Source organism: Solanum tuberosum, unplaced genomic scaffold (genome assembly GCF_000226075.1).
Source record: "Solanum tuberosum cultivar DM 1-3 516 R44 unplaced genomic scaffold, SolTub_3.0 scf00024, whole genome shotgun sequence".
Classification (NCBI taxonomy): Eukaryota; Viridiplantae; Streptophyta; class Magnoliopsida; order Solanales; family Solanaceae; genus Solanum; species Solanum tuberosum.
Genome location: NW_006238950.1, coordinates 1,888,016 through 1,903,792, shown reverse-complemented (window position 1 = coordinate 1,903,792; position 15,777 = coordinate 1,888,016). Strand labels below are relative to the sequence as shown.

Here is a 15,777-nt window from a genome sequence, read left to right as displayed (position 1 = left end):
TTTTTTTTCTACTTTATAGGTTATTTGTAAGAGTAGTTGAGAGATATGAGCATATCAAGTACAATTTATGTTCAATTTTTTTAATTAAATTAAAGTTAGATGAAACAATTACTTAAGTGGAGAACAAATAGCTTTGTAATTTTTTTTTTATTAAATTAGAGTTAGATGAAGCAATTACTTAAGTGGAGAACAAATAGCTTTGTAATAATTTATTATGCGATTTTATAAATTTTTGTTTATTTAATAAGATTGAATAAACAATTGGGACTATTTTAATAGTTTTACAACTTATGAGACTTTTATGTTTATGAGAAAATATACAACACAAACATTCCATATCGCATGTCCAAACAAAACTTCAATTTCATCTCATGATTCTGCATCATGATACCATATCATGATTCCATATCATGATACCACATCATGATTCCATATCGCATGATCAAACAGGCCCAAGTAACTAATTCACAATAATCTACTATAATTCTAGAAACCCTAGGTCTAGTTGATAATAAGGGAATCAAGAATCTGACTGAAAATCTAGGGACCTAATGGGCGAAAGGAACCCACTAGTGAAATCCCACATACCTGGTGAGGAAATTCACGGAGAAATCTTTCGATTTCGGGGATGGAACGGAAGGGTCTATGTCCATCCCCAACTTCCTTTCAATCCACATCGGAGAATCGTAGTTCAGATTCAAGTTGGTTTAGTGAGGGCGACCGCGAAAGGAACCTTGTTGCATTCTTGAAATAGGGTTCTTGACCTCTTTCTCCTCTTACGCTCTAATTTCTCTAAGGTTTGATGAATGATTTGACTTACGTAAGTTCTAGTTATGTTTCTAGGCTAAAACTAACCAAAACCACATAGTTTAGGGGTCCAAACACATAAGGAAAAGACCAAAAGACCCCCGACTTAACTGCTATCAGGGTCACCAACGAACGGGACTGACGGACCGTCGATCGACTGACGGTCCGTGCTGGTCAACCGTCAATCATGACTGGAGGCTGGTTCTTGGGGGTCTAATCTACGGACGCGGACCACGGTCCGTGGTCTGACCTACGGTCCATGGGTCCGGCAGTGGGTAGACCCTTAGAGGGACATTTTGGCTGAGTCTAGGGAGGGATTTTAGGTGTGAACCACGGACCACTAGCACGGGCCGTGGGTCACCCTACGGTCCGTGGGTTACACCTGCAACTTCTAGAAATTCTGCATTAGGTCTAATTTCGGATACGGGGTATTACATTATCTCCCCATTGGGAACATTCGTCCTTGAATGAAGACTAACTAGCTAAAAATGGAGGGAAAGAACTGCAATCCTACCACCAAACACTGGAAACTGATTTCTGACTAAACTAAGTTCCAAGTACATGCAAATATGCTGAAAATGGAAGTACAAACTGAAGGAACATGATACTAAGATTGAATTTACACATGAATGACTGAAAAGCTGAAGATGAAATATTACCTCAAGCTGGAGTGGGATCGGAAGGAAAGAGGTGAGGATACTTGGCCTTCATGGCTTCTTCTGCTTCCCAAGTAGCTCCCTCTACGGACTGACTCCTCCACAAAACCTTGACTGAAGCGACTTCTTTATTTCTTAACCTTCGAACCTGACGATCAAGAATCTCAACTGGTACCTCTTCATAAGTGAGACTATCCTTCACGACCACACTTTCTAAAGGCACAATACTGGTCACCCAAACACTTCTTCAACAACGAAATGTGAAAGACCGAATGCACTGCTGCTAATTCTGTTGGAACCTCTAGCTCATAAGCCACTTTACCAACCCTTTCCAAGATCTTGTAAGGGCCTACATATCTAGGACTGAGCTTTACTTTCTTTCCAAATCTCAACACCCCTTTCATAGGCAACACTTTCAGGAAAACCCAATCATTAACTTAGAAGTCTAGTTCCCATCTCCTTACATCTGCCTAGGATTTCTGGCGACTCTGGGCTGTCTTAAGTCTATCTCTAATGAGTTGCACTTTCTCTATAGCATCATGGACTGAATCTGTCCCTATCAAGGCTACTTCACCTACTTCAAACCAACCAACTGGAGATCTACATCTACGCCCATACAATGCCTCACAAGGGGCCATCTGAATGCTGGAATGGTAACTATTATTGTAGGCGAACTTTTAGAAAAGGAAGGTGATCATCCCAACTACCCTTGAAATCGATCACACAAGCTCTTTAACATGTCCTCTAAGGTCTGAATGGTACGTTCTACCTGCCCATCTGTCTGCAGATGAAATGTTGTTCTAAGATTAACCTAAGTACTAAGACCTTTCTGAAATGACTTCCAGAAATAAGAGGTAAACTGAGGACCTCTATCTGAGATGATAAACAAAGGAACCCCATGTAACTTAACTATATCATTAACGTAAAGCTTGGCGTAGTCCTCCACTGAATCTATAGTCTTTACTACCAAAAAGCGCGAAAACTTAGTAACTCTATCCACAATCACCCAAATGGAGTCATATTGTCTGCGAGTACGAGGTAAACCTGTGATGAAGTCCATGTTAATAACTTTCCACTTCCAAGTAAGAATGTTGATCTCTTGAGTCATACTTTCTGGTTTTTGATGTTCCACCTTCACTTGCTGGCAATTTGGGCACTTAGCCACAAATCTGCTATATCCTTTTTCATACCATTCCACCAATAGACTTCCCGTAGATCACAGTACATCTTAGTGGCACCTGGATGAATAGAGTATCTGGAGTTATGGGATTCTGCAAGAATCTGTTGTCTCAACTCACCCACCTTAGGAACACATAATCGACCCTGATAGAGAAGCACATCATCTCCCCCTTAGGAGAAAACCTCAACTCTCTGCTGGTGGATTGCACTCTTTAGCTCAAGCAATATCGAATCCCTGTCTTGCTTTTCCTTAACCTCCACTACAAAAGAAGATTCTGATCCATTCTGAACTGTTACACCACCATCTGATATGCTCATAAGATGAACTCCTAGGCGAGCAAGTCTGTGAATATATTTTGATAGTTCCTTTCTTTCTTCCTCAACATATGCCACACTACCCATCGATAGTTTGCTAAGAGCATCCACTACTACATTGGCCTTACTAGGATGGTAATGCACACTCATATCATAATCCTTGAGGAACTCAAGCCATCTCCTCTGGCGAAGATTTAACTCTTTCTGGGTGAACACGTACTGAAGGCTCTTGTGATCTGTGAACACATCTACATGAACGCGATACAAGTAGAGTCTCCAAATCTTAAGTGCAAACACCACTGCTAAAAACTCGAGGTCATGAGTTGGATAATTCTTCTCATGCACCTTAAGCTGTCTAGAAGCATAAGCTATAACCTTACCTCGCTGCATCAACACACAACCAATGTCGACTCTATATGCATCACACCAGATAACATAGCCGTTTGAACCCTCTGGTAGAGTTAAAACAGAAGTTGTAGTCAACCTAGTTTTCAGTTCTACAAAGATTTTCTCACAATCATCTCACCACTGAAACTTAACCTTTTTCTGAGTCAACTTAGTTAATAGAGAGGCTATGGATGAAAATCCTTCCATGAACCTTCTGTAATAGCCAGCCAAACAGATGAGTCCACAAATTGGACTCATTTAGGGCTATATCTTAATAGAAATTATGTGCTCAAATGCTTATTTTATCTCAATATCTGATGAAAACCCTTAAGTTTCAGGAATTTGATGTTTGAAGAAAAGCATGGACACTACGTCGCAAAAAAGGAACAAAAAGGCTGTCAGGAATGAAAAAATGAAGGCTTGAGGATTGCCGAGTTCACTTGGTGGGTCACTGAAGGGTCTTACTTCGCCTTTTGTTCCAGTGTGCTGAGACCTGAAGGAAAGGATCAAGTCGGCGGAAAAAAGGAGCACTCGGCGCATCGCCGAGAAGTTTCGCGAAGCAATACCATGTCACCCAATGAACCAGAGTACGACGATGCTGAAGGCTGGTGCAAGACGGCGATGAACTACACCACAGGGTGAATCGCTGAGTTGATCGGCGATTCGAACTAACGACACCGAATGATCCGCTGCAGCACAAATCTATGAAAGCTATAAATACTAGTTAGAGTTGTAGTTTTAAGAGTGGAACAATTATTATAATTTCCATGGAGAATATTAGTTTTTTATATTTTTGCTCTGAGTTTGAGAGGGTTTTGAAGACTTGAAGAAGAAGAGGGTTTCATCTCCAAGGATTTGGACTTGGGTCTCTTGGATTTGTCATTCTTGGCTTGTAACAAGACTTAAATCTTCATACCCATTTGAATGCAGCATCATTTAGGTATAAAATTATAACTTTCAACGTGTGGCTAAAAAACCCCAATTCTTGGGGTGTGATTTTGTGAATATGGGTTAGATTAGTTGTTGGGTCTTGCTTGCTGATAGTTTAAATGTAGTTTAATTTTGATTTCGTTTAGTAGTTGTGGATGAATCTAATGAAGTTGTAGTTGCAAATACAGGTTCACTCATGCCTTTTCGGCTTGCTCGAGAGAGAAGTCGCGAAACCAAGACTACTAAATTGATGGCCTAAGGAGTGGGTCGACATGAGGTTCTGCTCGAGAGAGTGAACCCTAGTCCCATATCCTAACACTCAGCTCGAGAGAGTGAGTGGGGTAAGGCGTAGACTGGTCTTCATGCGGCAAGTGGGTGTCCGAGAGGAACCCATTTGAAACGGGGTAAGTTGCTCGAGAGAGAGCTTATTTCCATTTAAAGCTTAGCCTAGTCAAAATTACTCTATAAGTTTTCTATCAAAAGCATGTACCCAACAATATTGTTTATCCCATGTTCCGATCACATCCCAAGAATTCCCCTCTCATTAATAGATTTCTTTGTTGTTTTTACTGTTTTTGCTATACTTGTGACAAAACCCCCAAATCGATATTTGACACTTTTGTGTCACACCCTTTAATTTATTATGTTTTTAATCATTAATGTCTTTAGTTATGACTAGTTAGAACTAAATTCTAATTTGCTACTAATTCTCAAAATCGCTCCCTTGGGATACGATCCCAACCGTTGGTTGGGTTACCATATCGTCATCGATAGTAGACACTTGCATTGGAAGTTGTGTCATTGATCATGATAAGCATCAAAATGGCGCCGCTGCCGGGGAGTGGTGTTATTTGAGAATTCTTAGATTAGTAAGTTTTTTGTTCTTCATAGTTGTAGATAACTTACTTAATTTTTAGTTTTGTATTTTGCTTGTTTTAGCTTTGAAACAGGGAAGGTGAGGGTGTCAAGCAGTACTCGTGAGCAAATGGAGTTTCCTCCATTAGAAGTAATGATGTTTAGGGATCACATTCTAACCTTCAAACAATTAGAAGGTGAACGGATTCACGAAGCATGGGCAAGGTTTAAATCGCTTCTGATTTGATGCCCCACCCATGAAATTCCCGATATAGTCCTCCTTGACTACTTCTACAGAAGTATTGGTCCCCGAAACAAAGCATTGACTGACCAACTCATTCCGGGTGGTATTACACAACAACCTTATATAATAGCAGCCCACTTGCTTGATCTCATGGTTGAATCAAACCAAGAAATAGAGAAGGAATTCATGTTGGCCGCGCTGATGACTCAAATGGATGAGTTGACCAAAAAGATAGCGGAGATTGAAGTCCAATGCAAAAGGAAAGACAGATACGTCCCCCCTCATGAGAGAGGAAATCCCAAGTTCAATGAGGGTAAATGTGTCGAAGGAATTCTCTCAATCATTTTCAACAAGGTAAGTGAGCATGATAGGGTGCTGGAAGAGATGAATGAGAACATCGAAGTGATGAAATAGATGATTGGTTCTCATTCCAGATCCATTTAGCTGCTCGAGAACCTTACAGGTCATGTGATGCCTCATCTCCATCCGCCACAAAGCAGGGGGTTGCCAAGTGATATTTTGGCTAATCCCAAAAGTGAAGTTTAGGTGTTAACCTGCATTGTGCCACAACGTTAACTAAGGCATTGTTTGGGAGGCAACCCAAAACCCTTTATTGCTTTATTGTTGTTTTAGAAATAACAGTGTGTTGAATGAACATGTTAAAGTGTGGAGAGTGTGTGGAAATTGCATTTGGCGAGCTAATAGTTCCATTCAGCGAATCGCCGAACAGGTTGGCGATTGCGATGAAAACCGCCGTTTGGACCTTCACTTTGATGGAAGGTCCTGTAAAACTCAGCGAGGTAAATGACCATTCGGCGTGTCTCCGACTAGATCGGCGAGTGCGACTAATGTCGCCAAATGGGTGCGAACTGGACGATTTATAATGGCCAAAGGTCCTAGAATTTGAAATCCTTCACTTTCCCTCACTTCACTTTTTCACCTTCCCAAACTCATACATGCACTCTAGTTTTATATTACTTGCATTCTCGGAGTATTTTGGTTGATTGATTTGTGCTTGGAGTTGGACTACAGTGCTTCCTAGCATCTCAATATCCATTTGATCAGGACAAAAGGTTAGTGTCCCGAACCCCATAACTATCTTGTCAAAATTGTACTCATTTGCAAATATTGTAATCTTGTCGAAATCTACTGAACCTTCCTGATTGGGATTAATTGTTTGTGTTGATTTTTCTTCGATAGCCCCGCCTTTATTGCCTAAACTATGAAATCTTTTTCTCCAATGCATCGAGTGAAATTAATGTGTGATGAGTGGTATTCGTATGTTATGGGTCCTGGTCGAATTTGTGCTTAAATTGCATTTTCAGGGGTTGCGGGGCTGATTTTGAGAAGTTGGGTTAAAAGTAGACACATTGGGTCATTTGGCCAGCTGTGACGAGCTCGTCGAACTATTTCGCAGTTTGCCTAATTACCTTATCTCTCCCTTATTATCATGTTTTATTTGTTGTGGCGTCTGTAACTTTCAGCGAGAAGTATGAGGTCGCTAAGAGCACTCGGCGACTCGCCGAAAGTCTTATTATTCTCCCTTTGTCTGCATCCCTAACTCATTCAGCACCGTGACCTTCGGCGGATTGTCTGTGGCTCGCCAAATGTATTCGGCGGCACACCGAATGGACTATCTAGTCTTTCTGCAACTGAATGTCTTTGTTTTGGTTGTCAAATATGTTCTAACATTATCTCAAGACTTTGCAGACATGGCCAGAACAAAAGTTGCAGGAAGAAACATGTCACCCAGACACATAAGAGCACAAAAGTTTAGAAGAACTACAAGAAGCGAGAAAAAGATAGCCAGTTTGAAGAGGAGGATGCCCATCAACCCTAATGTCCCTTTATGGGCACAAGGGTTCAGCAATACGATACACGTCTTTGTGGCAGCTCACGAGTTGGACAATAAGATCGAGGCTAATACCGCTGCAAAAGCTGAAGCAGAGCAAAAAGAAAAAGAGAACCAGAAGCAAAATGACAACACTCCGGGCACTAATGCCTGGACAGATGGAGCGACTGCTTAGCCATGATATCTTCTTTACCTCCATCTCTGTCTTTCTTTAATTGTTATTTTGGATATTTTATCATGTGCATCTGAGGACAAATGCTTTTTAATTGTGGTGAGGTGTGGCCCACCTTTATGTGCTACTCATGTTCGTGTTTTGTTGATGTATTTTGGGCTGTTCTGTTTAAAATTGTGTTAATACTGCTTTTCTGTGGATGATTGAGCTTATGCCTTCTTTTATTTATTTTATTTCAAAATGATTTTAACCCGTCCAAAAAATTTTGCCACCTCTTGTGTGATGAATGTGGCTGTTCTTTTGCAAAATTTAAGTCTCGGTCCCGATCAATACCGATGACTTGAATAGTGCTCTCAATCGAACGAACATGAATGTACGGCTACGATGAGGCCAAATGAAGTTGCATAGAAAATATGTGAACTCTTTGCATCTCGTTGCGATTAGCCATTTATCAAATCGATTCTCTTGTGATGACCGTTGCACACTAGCAAAAGTGTGGAGTCTTTTTAGACTTAATTGTCGATGCCTTGTGTGATAAGCTTACCTGGAACCATGCATGAAAATACGTAGAATTTGTTATGTTCGTCCGGTTGACTAAGTAAGACTTTCTCTTGATATGATCTCAGGCAACTTCGAAGAGTGTGAACCAATTTGACATATACCTCTTTTTGTGACCTACCTTGTGAGCGTGTGATTCTCCCTTGAACACCCTTTAAGCCTTACCCTTCTTTGGAAGAAAGTTGATGAAAACTAGACCATTCTTAATCCATTACCTATAATCCTCTTGAGTTGTGGTTAATTGAATAACCAGCTTAGGCCAAAAGCCTAAGTTGGGGGTGTGGTGAAAAAGAAAAGGGAAAGTCAAGAAGTGCAAGGAAAGTCTCCTTTAACCCGTGGTGTTGAGAAAAATGGAACCCCTCCATATTAAAAAAAAAGAGAAAAGAGAAAAGAGAAAGAAAAAGAAAAAGAATGAAAAAGAAAGTTGTGGAATAAAGTATAAAAGAGATGAGGTTTCCAAACAATCCATGGAAAGTGAATAATAGAATGACCTATGATGCACTAATGAAAATGATGAAGGAAAAAGAAAGGAGGTGTTGAGAGCACCACATTTCATGAGGATAAAAGTCATTGAGCCTAAATGACCATACTTTTACACTCAGCTCTGTTACAAGCCTTGTTAAGACCTTAGTGATTTTGAGAAAGTCGAAACAAATATTGATTGGAAAATACGGACAAACCTATGGGTGAAAGCATGCATTGCGTTCATCTTTATGAGTGTGAACGTTGTATTTGATTCCTGAACTTTAAATTGATTATACCTTTGCGTTTGAAAATGGAATCATCATTTGTGTGAGGGCATTCAAAGGCTTTTATTGAGCTTGAACATGCATTTGAAGCAAGTATTGTGAGCTTGAGAATCTTTGGTAATAGTGTGTCAAAACTTGAATCTTTGAGTACACAATTGATCTTTGCATAAGTAAATTGAGTCTTGTTGTGTGCATCCATGATTGAGCCTTATGTAGCACTGTTCGAGACACTTTTTTTGAACGGCTGAACTTGAGTTCGCTTGAGGACAATCAAAAGTTTAAGTTGGGGGTGGTGATAAGTCCACAAATTGGACTCATTTAGGCTATATTTTAATAGAAATTGTGTCCTCAAATGCTTATTTTATCTCAATATCTGATGAAAACCCTTAAGTTTTAGGTATTTGATGTTTGAAGGAAAGCATGGACACTAAGTCGCAAAAAGGAACGAAAAGCCTGAAAAGAAGGAAGAAATGAAGGCATGAGGATCACTGAATTCACTTGGCGAGTCGCCGAAGGGTTTTACTTCACCTTTTGTTCCAGTGTGCTGAGCCCTGAAGGAAAGAATTAAGTCGGCGGAAAAAAGGAGCACTCGGCGCATCGCCGAGAAGTTCCGCGAAGCAATACCATGTCTCCCAATGACCCAGAGTACGATGATGCTGAAGGCTGGTTCAAGAAGGTGATGAACTACACCAAAGGGTAAATCGCCGAGTTGATCGACAATTCCGACTAACGACACCGAATCCGCTGCAACACAAATCTGTGAGAACTATAAATACTAGTTAGAGTTGTAGTTTTAAGAGTGGAACAATTATTATAGTGTTCATAGAGAATATTAGTTTTTCATATTTTTGCTCTGAGTTTGAGAGGGTTTTGAAGACTTGAAGAAGAAGAGGGTTTCATCTCCAAGGATTTTGGACTTGGGTCTCTTGGATTTGTCATTCTTGGCTTGTAACAAGACTTAAATCTTCATACCCATTTGAATGCAGCATCATTTAGGTATAAATTTATAACTTTCGATGTGTGGCTAAAAACCCCAATTCTTGGGGTGTGATTTTGTGAATATGGGTTAGATTAGTTGTTGGGTCTTGCTTGCTGATAGTTTAAATGTAGTTTAATTTTGATTTCGTTTAGTAGTTGTGGATGAATCTAATGGACTTGTAGTTGCAAATACAGGTTCACTCATGCTTTTTCGGCTTGCTCGAGAGAGAAGTCGCGAAACCAAGACTACTAAATTGATGGCCTAAGGAGTGGGTCGACATGAGGTTCTGCTCGAGAGAGTGAACCCTAGTCCCATATCCTAACACTCAGCTCGAGAGAGTGAGTGGGGTAAGGCGTAGGCTGGTCTTCATACGGCAAGTGGGTGTTCAAGAGGAACCCATTTGAAACGGGGTAAGTTGCTCGCGAGAGAGCTTATTTCCGTTTAAAGCTTAGCCTAGTCAAAATTACTCTATAAGTTTTCTATCAAAAGCATGTACCCAACGATCTTGTTTATACCATGTTCCTATCACATCCCAAGAATTCCCCTCTTATTTATAGATTTCTTTATTATTTTAACTGTTTTTGCCATACTTGTGACAAAACCCCCAAATCGATATTTGACACTTTTGTGTCACCCCCTTTAATTTATTATGTTTTTAATCGTTAATGTCTTTAGCTATGACAAGTTAGAACTAAATTCTAGTTTGCTACTAATTCTCAAAACCGCTCCCTTGGGATACAACCCCAACCCTCGGTTGGGTTACTATATTATCATTGATCGTAGACACTTGCATTGGAAATTGTGTCATTGATCACGATAAGCATCACAAACCCAAGAAACTTTTGATATCTGTAGGAAAGGTTGGTCTGGGCCATTGTTTCACCGAGTCTATCTTCTGAGAATCCACTCGGATCCCTTCACTAGACACAATATGCCCAAGGAAAGCAACTGACTGCAAGCAAAACTCACATTTGCTAAACTTAGCGAATAACTGGTGATCTTTGAGAGTTTGTAGAACAACCCTCAAATGATTCGCATGTTCTTCCTCATTCCTAGAGTAAATGAGTATATCATCAATAAAGACGATAACGAACAAGTCCAAATACTGCTTGAACACTCTGTTCATCAAATCCATGAAAGCTGCAGGAGCATTGGTTAGTCCAAATGACATAACTACAAATTCATTATGACCATATCGAGTTCTGAAGGCTATCTTCAGAATGTCACTATCTCTGACTCTGAGTTAATGATAACCGTATTTGAGAGAACCATCTCTCTTCTTAACGAACAACACTGGTGCACCACAATGGGAAATACTGGGTCTGATGAAGCCCTTATCTATAAGGTCTTTCAACTGCTCTTTCTATTCCTTAAGCTCAGCTGTAGCCATTTTGTAAGGAGGAATAGAAACAGTCTAGGTATTTGGAAGGAGATCAATTCCAAAGTCGATTTCCCTTATGGGAGGAACTTCGGGAAGATCTTCTGGAAACACTTCTGGGAACTCATTGACTACTGGGACTGACTCAAGAGTTGGGGTTTCGGAGCTAGAATCCTTGACTCAAACTAGATGATAGAGATAACCCTTAGAAATCATCTTTCTGGCCTTAAGGTAAGAAATGAATCGACCCATAGGCGCTAAGCTACTACCCTTCCATTCTACGATTGGTTCATCGGGAAATTAAAAACGATCAATCCAAGTTCTACAATCGACGTAGGTATAACAGAAATGTAACCAATCCATTCCTAGAATGATATCGAAGTTTACCATTTCTAACTCTACAAGATCTACTAAGGTGAATTTCTGGGAGACTGTGACAGGGCAATTTATGTATACCCGTCTAGCTATAACTGGGTCACTGACTAGAGTAGAGACTGAGAAGGGTTCTGAGAGAGTTTCTGGAATAACATTGAAGTTGACTGCTATACAAGGAGTTACAAAGGAAGGAGTAGCCCCTGGATCTAACAATGCATAAACATCAAGGTCAAAGACTCGTAACGTACCAGTGACTACATCAAGAGAATCTTCCTGATCCTGGTGAGCCTAGAGAGCATACAACCTCTTTTGGCGCTGACCACCAATTGTACCACATGCATTACCCTGCTGAGTCGGGCGACCTGCTGGTGCTGCTGAAGTTATGGACTGAGCTCTACCATTGTTACCTCCCTGACCCTGTTTAGAAGGACAATCTTTTAACCTATGACCAGACTAACCACACCCAAAGCATCCTTCCTTTCCTACAAGTCACTCGCCCGGATGTTTCTTACCACACTTTGGACAAGTTGGGTAGGTTCTGGTGCCTGAAATACTACCTTGAGTCTTAGAGCCAGATGCCCAACCTTTTTTATCATTACGGAACTTGGAGGATGGAACACTAGCTGACGAAGGTGCTAGAGTTAAAGACTTCTACTGACCCTACAGTCCTAGCCTTCTTATTCTCCTTGGCCTGTTCCCTAAGCTTATCACCCTCAACCTGCTGAGCATGAGTCATTAGCCTAGAGATGTTCGTATCTCACAGCAACATAGCATTCCTACACCATGTTTTCAGTAAATCGGATACCCTATACATGAACTTGTTCATTTGAGCCCTGGAATCAGCAACCATGTGAGGAGCAAACCTGGAGAGTTGGGTTAACTTGAGTCCATACTCTTGGACTGTCATAGAACCATGCCTTAAATTCATAAACTCCTTAGATTTTGTTTCCCTTAACTCTCTTGGGAAGAACCTGTCCAGAAAGGTCTCACTAAAACAATCCCAAGTGATAGGAGTTGCATCTGTACCCCTGCTTTCTTTCCACTGAGTATACCAGATATGAGCTACATCCTTAAGCTGGTAAGATGCCAACTCAACCCGATCATTTCCAATTACCTTCATCACTCCAAAGATCTTCTTGACCTCATCAATGAAGTTTTGGGGATCCTCACCAATCTGTGATCCTAAGAACTCAGGCGAATTTATCCTAACAAAATCCCGAACTCTAGATGTAGCTGACCCAACATTAGCATTTGCTGGAACTGGAGCCTACTGGTTGTTCTGGTTGGTCACACTCTGAGCCAATAATTGGATAGCGTTCTGAAATTCAGCATTCAAAACTTCTTGATCTGGGACTTGAGGAGCTGCGTTTGCATTCCTGGCATTCACATTCCTTATCTAAGCTCTACGAGGAGGCATGATCTGAAAGTGCATAACGAAGGATTAGCACGAGGAATTAGATCATACCTTACGCACGATAAGAGTAACAAAGAAATTGAAGTTTTTCCTAAAACAGTTTGCAGCCTCCTTTTCATTAGATGTGGTGCACTTCGCACCCATGAAAAAGACTCTAGTTAGTGCGGCTTTTCAGACATCTTAGGACTCTTAAACCTAACACTCTGATACCAAGTTTGTCACACCCGAGGCTACCCCCTGGACGCGGACACGGGACCTAGGATCACAGGTGACCCCAAGCTAACCCTGTTGGCATAATCATAAGCATACTAAAGATAAACTGAGCAATAAAACTGTGCGGAAGCTAAATAATATAGAAATCAGAAATTATGGGGAATACCATATACTAAATCTGAATATATGAAAAACTAAGAGTTTGAATACAAGTGAAAAGTCAAACTATAACACTATAGCTGAATCTAACTATGTATGAAATAAAGCCTCTACTGACTAGAAATGTTGGGACATGCCCCAGCTAGATCTAGCAGAACTGAAACTAAAAGTAAAAGGGAGAAAAGAATCATGTCACTAGCCCTCAAAGGATGAGGACTCACCACTGATGCTGCTGAACTGAAGATCGGGAATTGATCTATGCGTGATCTGACTGTTGAGGACCTGAACCTACATCATGAGAAAATGTAGCGCAGAGTATGCGTCAGTACTTGAAAGGTACTGAGCATGCATGATAGAGTAAAACTGAACAATAACATAACTGAATGAAAGCATATATCTATACAATGACATGAGATAAGCATGATACAATTGAGAATACTGAACATGAAATACTTAATGCAATGACCAAGTTTATAACATGCTGAGACTGAATACTGAACTATACTAATAACACGGTCAAATGCTATAGAGTCTGACTGGACTGTAAGGGAGCTACTAATAACCGACATAAAACCACATGAGCTAAATGTGGAGTACGATGTATACACCCCATCGAGAGGACCCAATATACCCGGCCAAAGGTATAGAGGCATGCTGATGTGATAACTAAAATGATTCCCACGAAGGGGACTTACAACCTACGGGGTATGTAGTTCTGGGACTTGAGGGTGTCTGACTCTAGTCCACTGTTATTAAGCTTCCTATATGATTAAGTAATTTAACACATTATATCTGAAATATTGTAGTACTGGATAGCTCAAAATACTAACATGCAAAATCTGAGAATGCAACATTAATATACTGATAATGACACATTCGAAACTGAGGCATGTATGTATGAAAATATCTGAATTATCTTAAATAGCTGACCTAGCAAGTGTAATTCATGAACTAAAGAACTACATAGCTAGGTTTCTGAATTTATGAAGGAAACTATACTAAAACATGCTAAAAGCCATGATTAACTGCTTTGAAACATTAAGTAACTAATTCACAATAATCTACTATAATTCTAGAAACCCTAGGTCTAGTTGATAATAAGGGAATCAAGAATCTGGCTGAAATCTAGGAACCTAATGGGCGAAAGGAACCCACTAGTGAAATCTCACATACCTGGTGACGAAATTCACAAAGAAATCTTTTGATTTTGGGGATGGAACTGAAGGAACCTTGTTGCGTTCTTGAACTAGGGTTCTTGACCTTCTTCTCCTCTTACGCTCTAATTTCTCTAAGGTTTGATGAATGATTTGACTTAGGTAAGTTCTAGTTATGTTTCTAGGCTAAAACTAACCAAAACCACATAGTTTAGGGTCTAAACGACGTAGTTTAGGGGTCCAACGCATAAGGGAAAAAACAAAAGACCTCTGACTTAATTGCTGTCGGGGTCACCGACGGACGGGACCGACAGACCGTCGATCGATTGACGGTCCGTGCTGATCAACCGTCAGTCATGACTGGAAGCTGGTTCTTGGGAGTCTGATCTACGGACGCGGACCATGGTCCGTGGTTTGACCTATGGTCCGTGGGTTCATTCGTGGGTCAACGCTTAGAGGGATTTTTGGGCTGAGTCAGGGGAGGGGTTTCAGGTGTGAACGACGGACAACGGGCACGGGTCGTGGGTCACCCTATGGTCCGTGGGTTGCACCTGCAACTTCTGGATATTCTGCATTAGGTCTGTTTTCAGATACGGGGTGTTACAGTAATGAAGGTATGAAATACTTTTAGAGATTTATTTTCGATTAAAACTTTTTATGTGATTAACCCTTTTTTTTTAAACATAGCTATGGTAAGTACTGCACTAATTTTAAGCAGTTTCCATTATGAGCATGCTTGCCTCATAATATGTTTGTTTCTTTTGTAGATGGAGTATCTTCCGATTTTCTCATGGGAAACATCACATCTAATTATGCGTAAATTCTTCGAGATATTGAAGGAAACTCTTGAAAAAAGATCATTACTGGGTTAGTTTGTACATGTTGAACCAAAATTTTCAGAGTTTGGCATCTCTGATCAATACACTTCACAACACACGGTTGTACAATATACTAGCATCTTGGCTCAAATGGTAGCAACATCTCAATCATCACAAGCAATGAGAAATTAGAATGTTTTGTTGACATTATAAGTCTTCATAAATGAGTTCTTTGTGTTCATAATAAATTGGTAATATGCACATAGAACATGATATCATTATACAACTACTTTTCATTTACTTGCAACAAATTCAATAGTAAGCAATCTAAAAGCTACTATGATTTCAAATCAATGAAATTTCTTTTCTCTTTAGTGGGTGATATGGAAGTTAAATATTTTATTTTTTCTGAAGAATTGTACTTATATAAGATTGTCTAGAGAGTACTACTTTTTTGCTCAAAAGGAAATATGATATATATGTTAATATTACTATAGGAAATTAAAGCATCGTAGATCATTTAGAGAGGAATTTTGGTAGTGCAGTTGGTTGGCTACATGAACTTTCATCATGATGAGAGTTT

General features: G+C 40.1%; 1 pseudogene; it reads left to right on the top strand.

The window, feature by feature from the left end:
- Positions 1-15,386, top strand: part of LOC102580565 (mediator of RNA polymerase II transcription subunit 20a-like) — a 23,090-nt pseudogene extending 7,704 nt beyond the window's left edge.
- The last annotated feature ends 391 nt before the right edge of the window (positions 15,387-15,777 follow it).